The sequence below is a fragment of the Cervus elaphus genome, chromosome 18 (genome assembly GCF_910594005.1).
Source record: "Cervus elaphus chromosome 18, mCerEla1.1, whole genome shotgun sequence".
Taxonomy (NCBI): domain Eukaryota; kingdom Metazoa; phylum Chordata; class Mammalia; order Artiodactyla; family Cervidae; genus Cervus; species Cervus elaphus.
This window is the reverse complement of record NC_057832.1, coordinates 56,069,521-56,093,386: the sequence shown is the minus strand read 5'-3', so window position 1 is coordinate 56,093,386 and position 23,866 is coordinate 56,069,521. Positions and strand designations below refer to the sequence as shown.

General features: G+C 40.7%; 1 long non-coding RNA gene across 1 annotated transcript; it reads right to left on the bottom strand.

Moving 5' to 3' along the window:
• Positions 1–722: 722 nt before the first annotated feature.
• On the bottom strand, positions 723–5,301 carry LOC122674433. The gene is made up of 3 exons (XR_006334971.1): positions 5,114–5,301; positions 3,551–3,681; positions 723–786 (listed from the first exon to the last, which is right to left on the bottom strand). It is a non-coding gene; the product is annotated as an uncharacterized LOC122674433 (long non-coding RNA).
• Between the last annotated feature and the right edge of the window lie 18,565 nt (positions 5,302–23,866).

The window sequence follows — 23,866 nt, the reverse complement described above, 5'->3', positions numbered from 1 at the left end:
CCATGCATGAGGCATCTGATCTTCATCCACAGATAGATGCCTGAGATAAGCTTCAGAAACAACCCTAGAGTGTCCTTTAATAATTCAATTAAATTTTACATTAATATACCCTAACAGCAAAGAACTATCCAGGAAATGAGGCTTAGTAGATACAGACCTCCATTAACAAACTGGGATTTAACATTCATTAAAATATCTTTTTCTCCCTAAAATCACTGTCATTTTTTTACCAAATATAACCGAATTAAGAGTTGTAATACAGATCTGGTCTCAATAAACTTGGCCTGATGATTTATATAACCATAATTGATCATAGACTTTTTGCTTTGCTGAGACTTTTATAGAGTCTCAGACTGAACTTTTAAAATAAAACCTTTCAGGGCTAGGAAAATCATGCCAAAGGCTTATCACAGATTTTGCTTAATAGATCTAAGTGAATTCCTCCCTTTTCAAGGTCTCCAAAGTTCCTTCAGTTTTCTGTACCTGTTAGTGAGATAACCTCCCTAACTTATCTGATAAAGTTACTGGAAACTAAGAGTTTCCAATCTCTGGAGGGTTCAGATAGAGAGAAAAGATAAATGTTTCAGTTTCTTTATAAAATATAATTTTACCAAATTACCATCATAATTAGTTTGAGGGGAAGGTTTTTCTTAAACCTGGAAAACACAGATTTAACCCAGTAATTTTTCAGATAGAAACAATAAAAGTTATATGTATATTTACCAGTTCATTCAGGCCTTCTGTTAACCTTTGTGAAGTCATCAGGTTTCCCATTAGAATCCTTACCTAGTTAAGAAACTGGTATTTACCCAAAAGTCCTTTCTATAAATTTTTTTTAGGAGGAATCATTTTGCGAAACTTGGTTAGTGCTATGACAGTATTTTGAGATAATAACTAGAATTATGGCTGATAACTTTTTACCCAAACATATCAGAATTTTAAAAACTCCATACAGTTTCTAGGATATCTATATTAGTAACATTTACCATACAATATAACCCAAGACTTACTACTCACTTGACAATACTTCCCATGTACTTTTGTTTACAAAATGAACCTAATTAGTGTAATATCTCTCTTTATGGTGTTTCAGGGGCCCTCTGAAGTATCCTAAAGTTAGCCAGAAGTCAAGTTCTTCATTAGAATGATTTAGGAAGCTTTGTCAACAAATATCAAAAAGGTTTAAAACACTCAGTCAGATAGGATTATAGGTCCTTGTGAAACAATAAGCTATTCACTTAGCCAAAATAACAATAAAGTATTTCAGAACAGATCATTTAAGAGATAAACTTAAATCTATTATCAAAGGCAGTTCAATATCTGAAGAAAAGGTGTCCTCTTAACAGAAAAGCTAAATTCAAGTTTTTGCACCAGCTTACTTTACTTAAAAGGTAAACTTAATTAACTTTATTTTAAACTTAGTCCTAAGTGAGTGAAGTCGCTCAGTCATGTCCAACTCTTTGCCATCCCATGGACTGTAGCCTACCAGGCTCCTCTGTCCGTGGGATTCTCCAGGCAAGAGTACTGGAGTGGGTTGCCATTTCCCTCTCCAGGGGATCTTCCCGACCCAGGGATTGAACCCAGGTCTCCTGCATTTCAGGCAGATGCTTTAACCTCTGAGCCACCAGGGGAGCCCAGTCTAAAGGTATAGGAGGAGTTATTTCCTCAGGGCAAGAAATCTTAAAGATATAATTTTTTTCTTCAAGCTTCCTCTGGCATCTAAAGAATATTGTGACCACATTGTCAAAAATGGTATTTTTCTGTGACCATAGTTTTTATAGCCAAAATTTAGACCTCAACTTGGCCCTGACAACAAGGGCAGATTGGTCCCAGCTGGGATTGTCCCTCTGGGGAAGTAGGGGTCTTAGTCTGACCAGCCCCTGGGAGTTGATTACTGGAGGAAGTCCTGGACATAAGGAAACTTCAGTCTATTTTCCTATCCTATGTCAATAAAGATCTAATATTTTTAGGCTATTTTTCTTGCCATTGGATCATAGCTATAGATTGACCAGTCCAGAAAATTAAAAAAAAATTTTTTCCCCCAAGAGGTTTCTAGGTGGAGTGTGGAACCTTAGAGTGAGCAATTCCCATATTAGCTCAAGCAGTTTGTACCAGATGTGTGTGTGCTCAGACCAAACCAACAAACCAAACTGAACTATAATTTCACCAGCCAGGAATCTCACTCCAAATGAAACAAGAGGCAAAGAGATGCCCAGAAATCAAAAGCCAAGTGGCAAGAGTGTCCCAAAAAGATGGTAAAGTAATGTCCAAAAATCAAAAGCCAAATGGCATAAATGCCAAATGTGACTTCACAGCTCCATTAGACCTGCGATGTGGCAAAGTCAGTGCTAGCAGCATTTTTTAGTTCTGATACAGTTTCAAGCAATTTCTTGTCAGTTTCCTGCAAAGAAGTTGCTCTATCATTTCCTGTTTTAGAAGCTTCTAGATACCAGTCAAAGTAAGCATGGCTGGCCTTTTCTAATTGTGTGTGCAAAAAAATATCAATTTTAGAATATCAAAAGAACCCCAATTTAGCCATTTTAGATTGAGATCTCTTTTAGTATAATTTCTCCAATTAACCAGGTACTTGTAAGTATGAGCTCCATACGTATTGTACATGAATCTGGTTAGAGTGTTAGTCAGAGGCTGGCTTTCTGACACCCCTTTGTTTCTGTTTTTGAAAGATTGTTTCCCATTTTAAGCTGAATTTGTCAGGGATAAAAATCACTAATGAACTTGTGTGGTGGCCCCATGTGCTGCTTGTGAGCTTAACTCCCCCAGAAGTCACCCCAGAGTCGTTTCAACTCATCTTACATGTCTCATATCCTGCCACCAGCAATCTAAGACCACCGTGGCTGCCCAGGTCGCTGAATGGCCAGTTCTTATGTGGGACCCCCAGACGAGCAAGCATTTTAATTAATGAGTGGTTTTCCCTATGGGGCCACTGCAAGGTATGAGGATTAGGCCTCCACCGCTCCCATAAATTTCTCAGTCACCTGAGAAAACCGAGACCAGCTGGGAGGAATCTTGTCCCTTTTCTTCAGAGCAAAGCTCTCACTTATTTTCCTCACTTTTATCCTGACAAATTCTATAATGGCAGTCAAACTGAGGAAAAGTGTCAGATCAGCCTCTTACTTAACCACTCAGCCAAGACCATTCAGTCCCCTACAACGGAGTGACTTCGGCATCTTTCAACTGAGTCCCGGGTATCCCTTGATTTTTGTCAATTGAACCCCCATACCCAGTACCTACTGGGTAGAGAGGCAACTGGGCAGGCAATTGCCTACTGGGTGGGCAATTCTCCTGGCATCTTTCAGCCAGCCCCCAACCCAGTATCTTTTGCCTGGGTGGGAATTTCTCAGTATCTTTCAACTGAGCCCCACTCAGTGTCTAGACCATGAGTGGGTATGCCCCATATGTTTCACCTGCCACCCCCCACCCCCCGCCAAGTATCTTTCCTACTGGGAGGGGGCAGGTAACCTGCTCCACCACCAAATAAAACTCAAAATCTCAATCAATACAGGAGATTCAAGAACCCGGAAAGGCTTACCTAAATTCATCTGCACTCCCCAAGGAGGTGGATGGGCTCAAGGGGCCACTGCTGGTACCAAAGCTCTGGCTCCTCATGGAGTCCAATTGAAGGAAGGAAGTCCACTCTGGGTCCCTTTGTGGTCGCCATAACTGTTGACAAAAAAAGATGTACAACTTGAGAGTTGCAAGTTAAGTTTTATTGGAGGCAAAATGAGGACTGCAGCCCGGGAAGCAGTATCTCAGATAGCTCTGAGAGACTGCTCCAATGCAGCAGTGGGGGAAAGTCAATATACAAGGTTTTGGTGAAGGGGGAGTTCAATGCTATGAAGCACTCAATTTACAAAAGGCTTTTTGTTAGTCATGAGGATCTGATGTCACCATGAAGGGATTTAGTGTTTCTCTAGATATGAGGAGATGCAAGGATGGAGATCATAAAATCTGTTCCTAAAAACATCCAACTATCTAAAGACCTGTCCCACCAGATTCCCTGGAGCACAGAGTGCCTCACTCCACCCTGACCGCCCTCAGGGGTTGTTGAAGGTCAACAGCTATAGCAGAATGGGGTTCAATCTCCATAGAGGCAGATGGCAAATGCCTTTGTTGTTCAGTTGTTGACAATGCTCTTGGTAAGTGCACATTTGTAGTTGACACATCGTACTAGAGGCATACACCATGCTTCCTAGGATCATACTTTGGTATTACATGAGTCCAAGATCAAGGTCCTTTACTGAACATGTGACTCATATCACTCCTGATTTGGGAAGAAAACCAAAAGTGGCTTTGCCTCCATCCCCCAGGCAGAACCAGTCATGCCCTTGACGACTTGGGATCCCACAGGGCAAAGGTCATATGTCCTGATTTTCAAATGCAGCTTATGAGGCCAGAATTGTGATCTGATAAGCCAGAGGGACTATCTACAATTGAAAGCGATAACTCTCAGTAAACACAGTCCTTACTATGTGTTAGGCTCTGTTCTGAGGGCTTTCTGTTTATCGGCACTATGTTTCTCATACCAACCCTATGAGGGATGTAATAACAAAAACAGTAACAAAATTTAGTTCTAAGACCATGTCTCCCAAACTCCCCCTACAAAGAATGCCTTCATAGCAAAGTAATAAGGAGACTGACTCTGAAAACCCTGAGTTTAGATCCTGGCCCACCATTCACTTGTTTGTATGACCTGGGCTGGTTCCTTAACCTCTGCATGCCTTACTTATCTTATATATCTTATATAGGTCATAATAGTATCTGCCTCACTGTATTAATGGAGAATTAAATGAATACATTGCTATGCACTTATTACACGGCCAGTACATAGAAAATATTGTCTAAATGTCTGTGATTAATAACATCATTTCAGGGAGAACTGGATAAGAGAAGATTGATAGTTGACTATTATCTATAGTTTCTATAGGGAGAATGGAAGACAAGTCTGTTGATAATAGTAGGAATCAGTAACATCATATTGCCATACAAATGGTAGTAGCATGGAGGAGTTAGGAGCCCAGAGGGTGAGCCAGAAAACCTGAGCTCAAATTTGACTGCCAATTACAAATTGTGTGACCTCAAACAGTTTACTTACCTTCTTTGTACTTCAACTGCCATGCTAGTAAAATACTAATAACAACAGTAGCTACTGCATAAGGGTGTTATAAGGCTTAAATGAGCTAATCCATGCAAGTAAAGTAGTCAGATCAGGCCTTAGGCTCTAGTAAGTGCTGCATACTAGCTACCAGGGCTTCCTGGGTGGCACTAGTGGTGAAGAATCCTCCTTTCGACGCAGGAGACGTGGGTTCAACCCCTGGGTTAGGAAAATACCATGGAGTAGGAAATGGCAACCTGCTCCAGTATTCTTGCCTGGAAAATTCCATGGAGAGAAAAGCCTGGCATGATGGGCCTGCAAAAAGTCAAACACAAAAGAGCAACTGAGCATGCACACATACACTAGCTACTACAATAAGAGGGGTATCTTAGATATTAATTTTTTTTCTCTTATGTACTTAACTTTATTGTTCTCTGTATCAGCTAGTCTTCACACAATTGCAACTCTTTCCTCAATGAGATTTAAAGAAAGTGAAAGTGAAAGTCATTCTGTCGTGTCTGACTCTTTGTGACCCCATGGACTCAGTCCATGGAATTCTCCAGGCCAAAATACTGGAGTGGGTAGCCTTTCCTTACTCCAGGGGATCTTCCCAACCCAGGGATTGAAACCCAGGTCTCCCACATTGCAGGAGGATTCTTTACCAGCTGAGCCACAAGGGAAGCCCAAGAATACTGGAGTGGGTAGCCTATCCCTTCCCCAGTGGATCTTCCTGACCAAGGAATTGAACTGAGGTCTCCTGCATCACAGGCGGATTCCTTACCAACTGAGCTATGACGGAAGCCCAAATCTCTCAATGAGATTTAAAGAAGTCTCTCCAATTCAACATTTTTCATATATAACTTCCACACATGGCATATTATGACCTATGCTATGAGGAATAGGATTCAGATATGTGTTCTGCCCCTAAATAGCTCCCAAGATCTTATGAATGATGGTGATGTCTTTTGATAAGACATCTTTTGTTTAAGACACAGGATCTTCACTTCTAGCAATGATCTGCAGGCATGTTAAAACATGAATTTCGAGGTTTTTACTGAAAATTTGTGTAAAACTTTCCCAAGTGATGCTGGTGGTGCTGGCCCAGGCCCCACACTTTGGGTAGCACTAAGTTAAGGTAAGGTTTCCCTGGTGGTTCAGTTGGTAAAGAGACTGCCTGTAATGCAGAAGACCTGGGTTCAATCCCTGGGTTAGGAAGATCCCCTGCAGAAGGGAACAGCAACCCATGCCAGCATTCTTGCCTGGAGAATCCCAAGGATAGAGGAGCCTGGCCAGCTACAGTCCATGGGGTCGCAAAGAGTCGGACACGACTGAGCAACTAACACTTAAATTATAATCAGTAGTTCACCCTGGCTTCACTTCACTTTAGAATACCTTGGGCAACTGAAACCAACCAACCAACAAACAAAACTGTCAGAATGACATCAGGTATTGACATTTAAAAAAAAGCAAACTGCTCAGCTTACTTCTTGGCAACTGAGGTTGAGTGCCTCTGGGTTCAGGCTGAATTCTACAGGGCACTTTCATGGGCTTCATTGATCCTCCCACGCTTTGAGGTGTTATTATTGCTATCCCATTTCATGGTGGCTTTGATTTTATCTTGGAGACACAGATAAGCGAGGATTTGTTGAGGGTCACTAAGTCCTTGGTGAAGCTGGACTCGAACCCAGGACACTGGCTAATCAGTCATCTGTTTTGAAGCTGGGGATAAGTAATGCCAGTAAAACCAGGGAGAATGGTGTGAGTATGTACAGGAGTGAACACAGAGGGTGTCAAGGTGTGAGTGGTCAGTTGGGGTGGCTGGGCCGGGGATGCCTCAGGAAGATGAGGCTGGGGCAGTTTGGGGCCGTGGCAAAGGGGCTACATAGTCATGTTTAGAAACAAGAACCTTATTGGGCAAGCATTAGGGAGCCATTAAAAGGTGCATATTAAGAACAAAAAAATTTAACCTTTTCTAAGAACCAAAGTCTGGGATGGCCCCTGTGCTCCATGATTAATATACAGTATCCCCAGTTCTCAAAACAATGCTATCAAGTGGGACTTATTTGATGAATGAGGGAACTGAAGTGCAGAAGGGTCAAGTGGCTCACTGGTCACAGAGGAAGCAAGTGGCTGAACCTGAATTCAAAGCCAAGTTTGTCGACTCTAAAATCTACACAGTTTTCATAATGTTGCACCAACATGATTTGGAGGTGTTTAAGAAGCATCTTTTTTTGTTCAGCCTTTTATTTTGGAATAATTTATTATAAAAAAGAGCCATAAGAAAATAATTCAGCATTTCTATACATCCTTCACCCAGCTTCCCCTAATATTCATTGTATATAACCGTGGTACAAATATCACTGGCTTAACTTTGGATTTTTGCAGACTACATACTGAGCAGGGCCTCATAGAGGTACAGACATAGGCAAAGTTTACTTTGGTTCTAAGGTTTGCTTTTTCTTCTCTCTCCCTTTCAGTGACCCTCCAGGCATCTTAACTCCTAACACCCAAATGCTCTGGCTGTTACTAAGTCCCTTCTCCAAAGTGCCTCATCCCCTTCTGTGTGCTCTGCCATCTCCCTCTTATAAAACATCCTGCCCCCTCCTCATCCTTCAGGGTCCACTCTCTGAATCAACTGATTGAATTACTGTGGTAGTGAATGAATGAGTAGCCTATGCTTTTATGTGCAATATTGTTGAACTGGGGGACCAGCAAGGTAGGACAAGAGGCTCCTTTCCATTAAAGATATGGTTTTGATGAACATCACATATGTCAGCATTCATGTCAAATGATGCCACTGCTGAAGGGTAGATTCTCACCAAAGCACCAGGTGAAAGATCTGAGAATGAGACTACCTTAGTGGTAAGAAGAGGAAGCTACCTGAAACAATTTTAGAGTGCATAAAAGCTCTACTGCTCCCTAAATGCTACCTCTCCCCTACATATCAAATTCTCTTCTCAGAGCAAGTTTGAATGGGAAGGGTTCTTGAGAGAAGGTAATTAAAGAGCTGGGGGCACAACCCCCACTAGGTATTCTCCCTCCAGACAGGAAAGCAGCTGGGTATCTGGAAGGCAGGCTTCTTGAGGATGGACCCTCCCTCACCTCATGAAGGCAGGGCACCAAGGGTTCCCAGTGCATATTGAACCATTGACTGGCTGATAGAGTAAGTGAGGTTAAGAAGGGAGCGGCTGACCTTAGTCTGTAGATAACTGCCCAGCTCTCAACCATCATCTTCAGGGACTCACAGGCCTTGGAAATTGGTGTGATGTGGCCTTCATGCAATTCAGGATGAGTTGTCTGAGTTCAGGGGCTCATACTCGAGGGAGGGATCAGGTGTGAAGGATGGGGTAGGACCTTCATAAGGAGTTCTGTGCCTGGGGAACTGTATAAAGCACCGTATGAAGCAAGCAAAACACTCCATCCCCGGGTGTTCCCTGACTAAGATTTTTCACAAAAGAAAAGATTTATTTATTAGAATCTTTTTTCTAAATGTCATCTTATTGGGGCATTCCTGGTGGCTCAGTGGTAAAGAATCTGCCAGCCAACTAAGAGGATGTGGGTTCGATCCCTAGTCCGGAAAGATCCCATGTGCCGAGGAGCAACTGAGCCCGTGCACCACAAGTGTAGGGCCTGTGCTTCTGAGCCCAGGAGCTGCAACTATTGAGCCCATGTGCTACAACTACTGAAGCCTAAGCACCACAGAGCCCGCGCTCCACAGCAAGAGAAGCCACCTCAATGAGAAGAAGCCTGTGCACTGCAACTAGAGAGCAGCCCCCGCTTGCTGAAGCTACAGGAAAGCCCTTGAAACAATGAAGACCTCACACAGCCAAAAAAATAAATAAAATTATTAAGAAATGGTATCCTACCTAATTTCCTTCTTTTCTCCCACTTTTTCTTTTTCTCTCATCTATACTGGACTCTAAAAGTTCTCTTCTTTTTATCTCTTTTCTAGTTCATAAGTGACCTTTTTGGAGATTTTTGTCTCTTCCTCTCATCACAGAAGCTAGATGAGTTGCATTTTCCAAATCTCCGTGGTCGTATCACTAGCCACTTTTTCTCCCCCTAAATTTACTTGTTCTCCAAGTTGTTGTTTAGTTGCTCTGTTTTGTATCTTTGTGACTCCATGGACTGTATTCCGCCAGTCTTCTCTCTCTATGGGATTCTCTAGTTGAGAATACTGGAGTGGGTTACCATTTCCTTCTCCAGGGGATCTTCCTGACCCAGGGATCAAACCTGCATCTCCTGCTTGGCAGGTGGATTCTTTACCACTGAGCAACCTGGGAAGCCCCATTCTCTCACTTGATTTCAGATGTAATGGAAGGATCTAGACTTTGAACCATGAAACCATTTTGCTTACATTCTTTCTTCTCTTTTCTACCAGCTCTTTTGTTTACCCCTTCACTCTGAATAGTTATATTAACTTGTCTTCCTCCATGACTCCTTCTTTAGATTATTTGGTTTGTTCCTGAATGGGCTTGAGAAAATGATCATTTTATGTCCACCTCTCTTAACACTGCCTTCCTCCCTGGAGCCTGGCTAAAGAGAAACGGCAGGGCTTTGTGTGAGTGAGCAGGGACCAAACCGAAGGTGATCTAACAATATTGAGGGTTCCTGGTGTCCAAGGTCAGCAGAGAACTAGCCTTCCAACAGAATCTTTCAGGTAAAGGAAAACTCCTGGGTGGCTCTTGTATATGTTTAAATCAGGGTTTGGAACTTGGTATACCTTGGTCCAAATCTCATGGTTTACACACTACAATGAATGATGTTGAAGTAGCAGGTGAGTGTTTCATCTGTCATGATGTGAGAGGAACTTCTGCTTTCTCTGCTTGTCTTTAGCATGCATCTTCAGAAAGTTTAGTCAATGATGATGACAGTGATAATATTCTGCTCTACCATATGTAATGAACTTCTAATAAACTCAACAAGAGCATGCTATGTTGAACAATCTCATCACAAATCTTCTGGGACTTATATAGGGATCTTCTTCGCCAGGGAGAATGGTGGGGACTTTGGACTGAAGTACCCTGCAAAGATTAATGTTTGTGGTTAAAACAGATTGATGCTCGGATATTAGATAGATCAGCATCTAGAATGATTCTTTTGGTTTGCATTGTAAGTCCTCAGTTAATCTATGAGAATAGAAAAGGCAAAAATCACAATATGTCCACACTTTATTTATTTAGCAAAGCTGATTCTTGTTGATGATTGTAGAGTAACTGGCTGAGTGGTAAAAAAAAAAAAAAAAAAAAAAAACCTAGTTAAGTATTAATCACCCCAACAATCTACCTAAGGATATATGTTGTCTTTTTCAATGATCTTTTATCCACAGGGTTGAGGGTCCATTCATAGACTTCTTCCTAGCCATCAGTGTCTTAAACAAGGCAAATAGATATGCAGTCCCATTGGAAGAAACAGTGGTATCTAAGTCATATATGGGCAATAATTAATATTGTGACCATTTTCTGAGTGTGCCTGATAGTATGTTAGGTATTAGTGATGCAATGGGCACTGAAGTAAAGATAGTCCTTGTCTTGATGAAACATGTATCTTAATGGAAAATACAGAAAAGTCAAAAGAGATTACATTAGAAAAATATCAACCCATGATTGGTACTCTTTGTATTTAATTCTGTTTTTATATATGTAAGTCACTGGTCCATATGAAACTTATTTGGCCCAGGAGTGGCTATAGAAATCCAAATGTTTCCCCCTCAAACACTTGTCAGTTATCACAATACCATTTATTAAGTGAATCATGTTTTCTCTGTAGATTTGAGATGGCACCTTTATCACATACTAAATTCTCATATATCCATGTCACTATTTTGGTACTCTATTTTGATCCATTGATTTGTCTCCCTTTTTTTGGCTCAGTATTGGTTTTTAATTTCTGTAACTCTGTGATATATTTTAATGACTGGAAGGAAAGCCTTTTTTTCTTTCATCTTCCTTTCTTACCCCTCTACCTTTCCAGATCATTCCCATACATGTATTTTTCCAGATGGAATTTAGAATAGTTTAAGGTTCCCATGCCCCTCAAATTCCTTTCAAAACAAACCTGGGGACTGCATAGGCTATTGACAAAGTATCTACTGCAGATGTTTATCTGCTAAAATAATTTTAGAAATTCAATATATATATTAAACTTAGATTCCTGGCTATTCCTCATGGAAAAAATTCCTTTGGATTATGTTGACTAGTAAAATCTACAAGAGCTATTCCTTTAGAGTATTTTAAAATATAAAAATTGATTCCAGATGCAGCTTCTAGCCCATGCCTTCATGCAAACAATTCCCCAGTGTGCTTTCTGTAATACAGTTAAGGTAAATTACCAGCCACCTGCTGAAAGTTGAAGGTAAAAAATTCCCTTATAACATGTATCTTTTATAGGAAGATAATCCATGGTGGTAGTTGGAGAATAATTCGACTTCTTTGAGCATTCTCCTGCTGATCATCTCTTTTACACAGAGTCAATCAATATAGATCTGTTGTAGAATCTTGAGTACTCTGTGATCAACTCAGAGCAGAGAATCAATAAAATAATACCAAAATTTCTCATGAAAACAATACAACATATTGCTAGTATCTGTAGTAGCAGCTGGTTCAAGCATCATATTAGGTCTTTGTCTTCCAAGCTTGTAGATAAATATGTGTTGACAAGTCTGAAGCAGAATTCACCAGGGCAGGATCTGTGGTGACACAATTAAGGGGATAGGCTTCTTTTTAAGTGGAGACTCAAAGAAAGATTAAAATCATTAAAGGCACAGAGGACCATGGAACTTATTAAGTCACACAGTAACAGGAAAATAACCAGGATCTATTACTATGAAATAGGAAGAATAATAGTGGAAGTGACAAATAGATTCAAGGGATTAGATCTGATAGACAGAGTGCCTAAAGAACTATGGACAGAGGTTTATGACATTGTACAGGGGGCAGGAATCAAGACCATCCCCAAGAAAAAGAAATGCAAAATGGTTGCCTAAGGAGGTCTTACAAATAGCTGTAAATAGAAGAGAAGTGAAAAGCAAAGGAGAAAAGGAAAGATATACCCGTTTGAATGCAGAGTTTCAAAGAATAGCAAGGAGAGATAAGAAAGCCTTCCTCAGTGATCAATGCAAAGAAATAGAGGAAAACAGCCAGGACATGGAAGCAACCTAGATGCCCATCAGCAAACAAATGGATAAAGAAGCTATGGTATATATACACAATGGAATATTACCCAGCCATTAAAAAGAATACTTTTGAATCAGTTCTAATGAGATGGATGAAACTGGAGCCCATTATATAGAGTGAAGTAAGCCAGAAAGATAAATACCAATGCAACATACTAACGCATATATATGGAATTTAATAAGATGGTAACAATAACCCTATATGCAAAACAGAAAAAGAGATACAGATGTATAGAACAGACTTTTGGATTCTGTGAGAGAACGTGAGGGTGGGATGTTCTGAGAGAATAGTATTGAAACAAGTATACTATCAAGTGTGAAGCAGATCGCCAGCCCAGGTTGGATGCATGAGACAGGTGCTCAGGGCTGGTGCACTGGGGTGACCCAGAGGGATGGGATGGGGAGGGAGGCAGGAGTGGGGATAGGGATGGGGAACACATGTAAATCCATTGCTGATTCATGTCAATGTATGGCAAAAACCACTACAATATTGTAAAGTAATTAGCCTCCAACTAATAAAAATAAATGGAAAAAAAAAAAAAGAGGAAAACAATAGAATGGGAGAGACTAGAGATCTCTTCAAGAAAATTAGAGATACCAAGGGAACATTTCATGCAAAGATGGGCACAATAAAGGACACAAATTTTATGAACCTAACAGAAGCAGAAGATATTAAGAAGAGGTGGCAAGAATACACAGAAGAACTATGCTAAAAAGATCTTCACGACCCAGATAATTATAATGGTGTGATCACCAACCTAGAGCCAGACATCCTGGAATGCAAAAGCAAGTGGCCTTAGGAAGCATCACTACAAACAAAGCTAGTGGAGGTGATGGAGTTCCAGTTGAGCTATTTCAAATCCTAAAAGATGATGCTGTGAAAGTGCTGAATTCAAAATGCCAGAAAATTTGGAAAACTCAGCAGTGGCCACAGGACTGGAACAGGTTAGTTTTCATTCCAATCCCAAAGAAAGGCAATGCCAAAGAATGTTCAAACTACCACACAATTTCACTCATCTCACATGCTAGCAAAGTAGTGCTTAAAATTCTCCAAGACTCGCTTCAACAGTATGTGAACTATGAACTTCCAGATGTTCAAGCTGGTTTTAAAAAAGGCAGAGGAACCAGAGATCAAATTGCCAACATCTGCTGGATCATCAAAAAAGCAAGAGAGTTCCAGAAAAATATCTATTTCTGCTTTATTGACTATGCCAAAGCCTTTGATTGTGTGGACCACAACAAAGTGTGGAAAATTCTGAAAGAAATGGGAATACCAGACCACCTGACCTGCCTCTTGAGAAATCTGTATGCAGGTCAGGAAGCAACAGTTAGAACTGGACATGGAACAAGACTGGTTCCAAATAGGGAAAGGAGTACGTCAAGGATGTATATTGTCACACTGCTTATTTAACTTATATGCAGAGTACATCATGAGAAATGCTGGACTGGAGGAAGCACAAGCTGGAATCAAGATTGCTGGGAGAAATATCAATAACCTCAAATATGCAGATGACACCACCCTTATGGCAGAAAGTGAAGAACAACTAAAGAGCCTCTTGATGAAAGAAAGAGGAGAGTGAAAAAGTTGGCTTAAAGCTCAACATTCAGAAAACTAAGATCATGGCATCTTGTCTCATCACTTCATGGCAAATAGATGGGGAAACAGTGGCTGACTTTATTTTTTGGGCTCCAAAATCACTGCAGATGGTGATTGCAGTCATGAAGTTAAAAGACGCTTACTCCTTGAAATGAAAGTTACGGCCAACCTAGATAGCATATTAAAAAGCAGAGACACATTACTTTGCCAACAAAGGTCTGTCTAGTCAAGGCTATGGTTTTTCCAGTAGTCATGTATGGATGTGAGAGTTGGACTATAAAGAAAGCTGAGCACCGAAGAATTGATGCTTTTGAACTGTGGTGTTGGAGAAGACTCTTGAGGGTCCCTTAGACATCAAGGAGATCCAACAAGTCCATCCTAAGGGAAATCAGTCCTGAATATTCATTGGAAGGACTGATGCTGAAGCTGAAACTCCAATACTTTGGTCACCTGATGCAAAGAACTGACTCATTGGAAAAGACCCTGATCCTGGGAAAGATTGAAGGCAGGAGGAGAAGATGACGATAGAGGATAAGATGGTTGGATGGCATCACTGACTCAATGGACATGAGTTTGAGTAAACTCCAGGAGTTGGTGATGGACAGGGAGGCCTGGCGTGCTGCAGTCCATGGGGTCACAAAGAGTTGGACACAACTGTGACTGAACTGAGGGCGAATAGTGAGTATATTAAATATCTGGATCTTTGGTTTGAACCCAACATACATCACTTAATATGACCATGTGCTCAGGAAATTTACTTAACCTTTTGGAACATGAATGTAATAACTCTTGCTTAAATCCTAGGGTTCTTTATGATGTATAAATAGAATTACAAGTCAACATCTTTTTGATTCTCTGGGGAGCACTTCCGTACTGAAATTATGAAACCAGTCAAAAAAGATGATGAAAAAAGCTTATTGACTACAGCCTTTGAGGGAAGAAAAATACCAAGAAATGAAACAACCCAAGAAAATACTTTATATATCTTTTATATCTATTTTAATTTAATCAAAGTAAAATCTTAAAACAACTTTGAAAAGTAGTTTCAGTGTAGATTGCAATGCTCTGTCTTGAGTGGAGTAAATACTAGCTTTAAGGCATATGATATTGTTTTCTCCAACTGTTTGCAAGGTATATACTTTGGCACCCCATTGATGTCAAATTGTTCCCTTCCCCACATCAGGCCATCTGATTTGCTTTGGCCAATGTAAGTGAAACAGGTGAGTAAAATAGTAAGAGTCTTCCTGAGGTTCTGCCATTTTCTAATTTCTTTTTCTCCTCTGCCACCTGAGCTTCATGTCCCAAGATGCACAGATCTGCTGTTCCAACTTGGTTCTGGATTGAAAATGTGAACAGTCATAGCTACACTAAAGCTAACATGAATTGTGATCAGAAAAAAACAAATAACTTGAGACATGGGGCTGTTTATGATCAATCTAGACTAAGCTGACTAACACACAACCTTATTCTAGCATGATAGAAATAAAAGATCTAGCATCTCATTTCCCCTTATTCCCCTTATTCCCCTTAGACATCTATACAAGCAGTATAGAACTCTTGTTATTTCCACAGAGTAATCCTCTATTGATTCCATAATTAGAAATTGAAATATGATGAACTTGGAATGATAGACAACTGTTTATTAGACAATCCCACAGGCAACACAAATTCACGTGAGAAAGGATTTAACTTTGATAATTAATGATAGTTGAGCATTTACAATAAACTGTTGGTAAGACTTTGCAAAAAGCAAACTTGACAAAAGCCTCTTCCATTATATAATATTCAATCAGTTTCTCTCTTGGCCAAAGTATCAGGGAACCAAGGGTGGACATGGAAATGGCACATTTGGCTATGACTGCTAATTAGTGACCAACGAAATATCTTCTTCCTCGCCCTATGACATGGGCCTGTGCTGGTGTTGAGACCAAGTAGCGGAAACCTCCACTAGGGCATCCAACAGTGGTTCCACTGAACTGGAGCTGAGCCAGCTGCCCAGGTGTTTGGGGAAGCAGGCAAATGCCATTGGATACACAGGCAAAAAAATAAATAAAAGGAGATTGGCTGATGATGGCTCTTGATTACCAAGGAAAAAGTACACTGGATAGACACTGGGGGCAAGGACTACTGTTTCGACTTTCCTGTGGTGCCCTTTAGGGCAGTATAGCTTGCTGTGAAAGTTATTCAAAGTGTGCAGCAGGCTCACATCAGCAGGACTGTCCAGGGCTCAGTGGTTTAGGAAAGATAGCGGGTAACCTACTGAGGGAAGAACCCCAACTTCCTGAGGTGTTGACAAAGAGAACATAGAATGAATAGTGGAGGTTGGGAGTCTCATTATCAGCCATGGCCTTGTGAACCCATGTAGAAATGAGGATTATGCTGTCTACCTATATTTCGTTTCTTACTGTGTCTTTTAAATACATATACATTTAAAATTTTCTATTTTTTTCCTCCTGTTCTTTTCATATAGAGTATATTGGTTTATGGTTTAGTTCATTGGATTCAGAACCCAGATATACTTGACAGAAATAGAGGGGAAAGGTGTAAGACCTGTAGATCCTGACTGTAAACTGGATGTAGTAATTGACAAGACTTAGTATTCTCTGCTTTTGAGGAGAGGATGAGCATGCTTTTCTTTGTATAATAGGGAATCACATTATGTTGATGTCATTATTTGGGTGTTAATGGTGGCAGCATAATTATAATTTGCAGGAGTGAGTGTGGAAGAAAGAGTGAACCATAGTGGATGTGTGTCATGTTTTTATCAACTCAGCTTTAAGATCATCATGCCTGTTTTAGGTAATTTCCCACAGTCTGAATCTAGCTCTCCAAGGAAGGAGTTTCTGATTCCTTTACCTGTTATTTGCAGGTGCCCTAGAATCCGATATTACGTTAGCCCAAATGAGACTAAGAACTCGTTTGAGAACAAAGTGATGTGAAGAAAATGTCACCATCTTGAGTCCAAGTTTTGGAAGCAGTGGTTATAACCGGGTTCTGCTCTGGGGAGACAGCAACAGCTTGAGCCTAAGGCTTCTAGTGAGCAGTGTCATCTGAGCAAAGTGCCTTTGTGCTGTGTGTGTGCATGTGTGTGTGTGTGGCCATGGGGACACAGCATCTTAGGGAGCTGTCCTCTGGGGTGTTCTGTGTGTTTCCAGTTGGGTAACCGCCAAGTCTGATTTTTTAGCTCTTGCAGAGATTCTACAGGCTACCTAATGTCAACTAGTAAATTCGTTTTTAAAAACTAGAGTGGATTATGCTGTTTGCAACAAATAATAAGACAAGAAGATTAAATAGATGGTGTTGACGTGTTTCATTCACAAAGCTCTGTTGAACAGACCTTAGTAAAGAAGCTATAGTTTGAATAAAACGTGAGGTATTGCTAACTTGGTAAATTGCTAAATGCCTTGTATACCTTTCAGGCCCCCATCCCTTTCTATGCTCCTTTGTTAAATAATCCTTTCATTCAATAAATATTTACTGAGATCCAACCATGTGCCCATCACTGTAATAGGTGCTATACCTACAAAGTGTTACTTGCTCAGTCGTGTCTGACTCTTTGCAACCCCATGGACTATAGCTTGCCAGGCTTCTCTGTCCATGGAATTCTCCCAGCAAGAATACTGGAGTGGGTTGCCATTCCCTTCTCCAGGGTATCTTCCCAACCCAGGGATTGAACTTGAGTCTCTCCATTGTGGACATATTCTTTACCATCTGACTACAGAAGTGCCCAGTACAAGGTCTCTGTCTTCATATAGTTTACAGTCAAATGGAGGAGGAAGGCAATTAATAAGTAAGACATGAAATAATGAAGCTAACATAAAATGTGGTAAGTGCTTTAAAGAAAATTGAGTGATGTAATAGAGTGAAATTTCAGCTGGAAGGGACGTCTACTTTGGAAGGATGGTCAGAGAAAGCAGCTAGTTGACAGTTAAAATTAAACTTTCTTTTTACATTAATAAATAAATCTCTTGTTCCCATTCACACCAAGTGAGTTTCTACAGTGAGAATGCTAATTCACAATCAAATCTTGGCCCAATTTGCTTTAAAAATGAAGTATCATTGATATAGTGTGTAAGCCCCCCAGAGGCAGTCTTGGGTGGCAATAAGCATAACCACCAGGTATTTAGAACTAAGTCGGGAGCCCTGTGCTTCAAAATGACAGTTTTTGCAGCTGTTGCTTTCAAGTATATTGACCTAAATGCTTGATCCAGTTGAAATGACTATGGCTTTTGTTGTAAATCCCCAAATATATGCAGATCCCCAAATATACAGGATAAAACTCTATTCCAGGAGTATGACTGCCTGGGACACTGACTACTGTATACTAGGCACTGTGCTGAAAGTTGGGAAAATAAAGACAAGTCCTGACTTTGTGTAACCACTGTCAGAGTTTTTAAGGTCTAAGTACTCCCGCCATAGTAAATATCAAGCTTCCAACATGACCTTACAGTGCCCTGTTATGTAGCATGTCCATCATGTAGAGAGAAAAAATGTAAGTACCCTCTGGAGCAGAGATAATGGTGAAATCTAGTAAAATAGTCAGGGATGAGTTTTTGTTATTTATGATTGTTATTTTAACAAAATCTAATTGTGAGATATATACTTACACATATATATAATTTGATTTTTGATTAATGATTATGTTTAACAAGTGATTCACAAAATTCCTAAAAATTCTACAGCCAGCTCTTGTGCCACTACTTTTCATCTTGGCACCTGTAATCAGTGATTCTCACACAACATCTGGAGAGATCTTTGAAAAGTGTAAATCAGAAAACTTGCCCCCTCCCACCATGTTTAAACTAGTCAGAAAACTTGCCCCTTTCCACCATGCTTACACTAATAATATTCAAACTCCTATCATAACTTTCAAGGCCCTTCAAGGTCTAGCTCTTCCCATCTCTCAAATCACAGCCTCCTACATTCCTGTTCTGCTCAGTCCTCTCTAGCCACATGGACCTTCCTGCCATGTCCTCAGAACCGCTGAGGATGTTTCTTTCTCAGGAACTTGACACCTGGTACTCCCTATGCCTGGAAGGCTTTTCCTTGAGATCTTCACTTCCTTTAAGCAAGTCTCTTCCCTGACGATTCTGTCAGAGTCCACCTTCTCCTCCCTTGGCTCACTCTATCCCATCTCCTGCTTTGTTTTCCTCACTGGACAGTCACTGTCTGGAATTTCTTACCTCTTTATTTTCTTGCTTGGTATTTTCCTGTTACCTGAAAACTGGGTTTGCCTCTTGTTACCTGTCTAGCCAAAAAAACACACCCAAGCCAACGATTGGGAGAAAGGAGGATTTACTACTTGTGGCAAGAAAGGAGAACATTAGGGATCTTTCCCAAAACTGCGTCTTCTTCAACAGCAAAATTGGGGAAAGTTTTAAGCTGAGGGTACATGCCTATAGAGCCCAAGCTTTACTTGATTGACATCATCAGGTTCAGAAAAGGTCAACATCAATATCCCTTAGGTTCCAGTTGATCTGGTGGTTGAGGCTTCAGGCTAATCTTTACCAATGAAACGGAACTGAGAGTCTTTACAACTGCTAAGTTATTTTTGCTATTGTTACTTCTCCTGCCTGATAAGTCGTTTGTCTCTGCCTTCTTTGGTTCCCTTAAGATCATTTATTACTGAGACCTGTTCAAGGACAAGCATTGTGGCTGGGAGTCGATCACAAAATGGCTTGGGCCAAAAATGGCTTCTCTTATGTCAAGAAAGTCACGCCTGGTTTTCTGTCCCTGGAGATTCCTACCCTATCTGCTCACAGCCCCACTGGAATATAAGTCATGTGAGGGCAGGACTTTTTATGTCTATTTCGGTGGTTGTTCCCCCAGGGGGCCCAGAATAGCACTTGGTCCCTGGACAACAGCACACCTCCACGTTGCATGACTCCAGTGTGTCCCATTCTCAAGGTATTCTCTATGGAAGGTGTCCCTCTGTGGAATGCATTCATTCTAGAGCAAATCAGTGTTAAATGCACCTTCCATGAATGTGTGTTCTCTCCCAGGCTATGCACTTGACTTGTGTTTTGAGCTCTAACATTTCAAGAAGTCTATCAGAGCCATCATGCCTCCCTAGGTTGGAAAGTATGAGAAATCTTCAAGATCAGAAATCATAGATTGAGAATAATTGTCTGTCTTAAAAGAGTCTTCTTACTCCTAGGCATATTTTCATGACAATTGTCTTATAAAACTGAACCCTGGCAGTTCTGACTCTTCCTGACTCCTGAAATTTGATTTGACACTGTCTGAAGCTCTCTCCAATTCTAGCTATGGGCTTCTTGACTTTTGGATTAGAGCACTTTGCTTGCTCTTTTTTGTCATCCCTATTGTATACCACACCCCGGCACCCCAACTCCAGCTCACAGATTTTTCCTTTGTGTGCCTTTGGTGGCTACTTTTGGTGTCTGGTTTTACCTTGATGTTTTTTGGGCTTTGTTTCTCATTCTATTCATAGCGATCACTGGTTGACTTTAGCGTTCCTTCTATAAACTGCACTCCACTTTGCTCCAACCACCTCCTGCTCCTACTTTCTAGATCTCTGGGTAGGGATTTCCTTATACCTTGCCCACTTCTGCCCTTTCCTGGGACAGCAGTGATATCATTTGAGTGAACTTGACCATAGGTCTTGATCAGTTGTACCACTGATATAAATATTGATTCAAGGCTTCCATGAAGGCATCGTGCTATCTGTAATGGGCAGCACTTATGCAATTTCTGGCTTTGGGCAGCTTGATAGAGAATATGGAGGACACACAGGACAACAGAGAAATCAATGCTCTCCAAGGGCTACAGAAGATGATTTACTGGAATGCTGGAAGGAAATGTTAGAACGTCTTCTTAAAATTCTGTTTCATGCTTTTAATTTCTATATTTGTGCGTGATTCAAGCATCTTTACTGACAAGGACAAATTTAGAGATCACGGTTCTAGTTAACAATCCTACTTGCATTTCAGGACTATTAGTGACTGTCACACATTTGTTATGTAAAATAAATCCATTCACTCTATTCCCCTGAACTGAATCATTTTTATTGTTGCTGCCTGAGCAGTCATCACATTCTTCTTTCCTCTCCAGTTGTGGAATTCTAACTAGACATAGGTTGATAAAAGTAGAACCCAGCCTGTGTGTATGCTCAGACTTTTTGCTACCCCATGGACTGTAGCCCACCAGGCTCCTCTGTCCATGGGATTCTCCAAGCAAGAATAGTACTAGAGTGGGTTGCCATTTCCCAACCCAAGGATCAAACCCAATCTTCCGTGTCTCCTACGTTGGCAGGCAGATTCTTTACCACTGTGCCACCTGGAAAGCCCATACCCAGACCTGTGTAGTGAGGGTTACACTATCACATTGCAGAGATGCTCTTTCCAGAGATATATTCCTTATGAAATTATTACCCTATTTGAAAAGTGAGCTTCTGCAAATGTTAAAATCTTTCTAATGATTCCAAGTGAAATGTATGCCATATTATGGAATCAGCTAAAATGAGCTTCCTTTGAATCCTACTTAAAATAATTTAGTTACTGTGTGTTTTTAACTTATTGAAAATCACAACATGTATTAGGCTCTTGCTATTTTTCTTTTGTGCTGCATTGTTATTGGTCAACTTGATATCATTTCTTTCTCTTGGTGAGTTGGGGGCAGTGGAGAGGTGTTGAGTTAGATTTTGCCAAGCAGAAGAATTTCTAGAAGGAGAAATAATAGGGAAAACCCTAGTTCATTGGTAATAGCTGTGGACAGAAGGGAGTCAGTTGGCAGGCTTCCGGTTGTGGCAGATTCTGTATGCTGTAGTTGGCTTCCTGCTATTCCCGAGATTCTTGCAATTCCTAACATTTCTACCCTCCTGGATTTCCTGAACACCAGCTGAACTTTTTTGCTTGATCTTGACTCTTCCTGTTATTGTTATTCGTTCACTCAGTCAGTCATGTCCAACTCTTTGTGACCCCATGGACTGTAGCCTGCCAGGCTCCTCTGTTCATGGGATTTTCCAGGCAAGAATACTGGAGTCGGTTGCCATTTTCCTTCTCTAGGGAATCTTCCCAACCCAGGGATCAAACCTGCATCTTCTACATTGCCAGGCAGATTCTTTACTGCTGAGCAGTCGTTCTACCATTCCGAATAGTGTGTAGGCTTCTGATTCCCTAGATGAAATCCCTTCCTACCTGAAATGTCTCTAGTAGTTCCTGCTTTCTTAACTGAACTCTGATCCATGGACTATTTGGTTCTAGAAATGCCTCCAAGAGGATAAGGGGAGGTCTTAGTAAGTGAAGCTTCCCTGGTGGCTCAGATGGTAAAGAGTCTGCCTGCAATGTGGGAGACTCAGTTTCAATCCCTCAGTCAGGAAGATTCCCTGGAGAAGGAAATGGCAACCCACTCCAGTATTCTTGCCTGGAAAATCCCATGGACAGAGGAGTCTGGCAGGTTACAGTCCATGGGATTGCAAAGAGTCAGACATGATTGAGCAACTAACACTCGTAAGTGGAGAGACTCACGATGTTTCACGGATGAAAACACTGAACATTTTGAAGATATCAATTAACTCCCTAATTAGTCTCTAATTTATTTGAAATTCTAGTCAAAATTCCAGTAGAAGTTTGGTTTTGTGGAGTTTTGTTTTGTTTTTGTAACAAAAGTGTGTGTGTGTGTAGATAGATTTAATACAGATGTGTTTCTCAGATCTCTATTTTATTGCTTCAGTCTACTTGGAAGTACCACTTTTTTTTTTTTTACTACGATTTTGTAAAAGATTTTAAAATCTGGTAACATCAGTTCTCATTCTTAAGTTTTTCTTTATAGCATTGCTTCTGCCAATTGTGGACCTTTATTCTTTCTTATATATTTTAGGTGATTTATCAGGTCCCCTTCCTTCTCCTCCATTCCCTCCCAAACACTCTCATTATATAAATTTGGCAAAGGATAGTAGAGGCTTTCCAAAACAGTGGGGGCAGGATGGGGTTTCACATCATATAGAAACAATCTTCAGTGGATTAAAGACCTAAATATGACAGAGGAAAACAATAAAGCTGGAGTGGAAGGAAGGATAGGAGGATATTTGCGACTTTTGATTAGAGCGGGTTTCTTTTAAAACACCGAAAAGCACAGAATTTTACTACATCAGATTTACGTTTGAGGAAGGTCATCAAAGAGAGAGGTAGCAGGGAGGTGACAAGTGATAAGCTGGGGGATGGGATTTGTGTGAGCAGTATCTCAAACTGCCAAAGGATTTCCAGCTAAGGAATGCCTAAAAGAGCAAGGAAAGCATCAGAAAAATGGACAAAGCTTATAAATAAGCTGATCTCAGACAGGGAAACTCAAATGCCCAACAAGAATACAAAGAATTGCTCCATTTCCATCAGCCATCAGAGAAAAGCAGATTAGAGCAGGAAATCACCACTCTGTACTCATGAAAGGGGCAGATATTAGAAATGGATAGAAGCATTGCTGAGTTTGGGGGGAATGGCACCCCTTAAGCACTTCTGGTGTTTACCTAATGCACGGTCACGTGCCCTACACAGTGAAACCAAATAAACCAAAACGTTGGAGTTTGGAGCAGAGGAAGGTTTATTTCGGGCCTGAGCAAGAATGGATGACTCATGCTCAAAAACAAAATCCCCAAACTCCCTGAAGGATTTCAGCAAAGCACTTTTTTTTCCTACTGCAGCTAATTTATACTAAGCCCGGGTTCCTCTTTTTTAATTTTATTCAGTTTACTTTTTAATTGGAGGAAAATTGCTTTACAGTGTTGTGTTGGTTTCTGCCATACAGCAGAACTGAAATCAGCCATAATTTTACGTATATCCCCTCCCTCTTGAGCCTCCCTCTCCTCCCCCCTCCAGGTCATGAAAGCATTTCTAAAAGCAAGGTTAAGGGAAGGGCATTTAAGGGCATGTGATCAGCTTGTGCACAATTCTCTGATTGGTTAATAATGACCACTCCTTGGGCACTGGTAGGTCTGGGGGCTACGTGTTCATGATCATCAAGTAGTTAA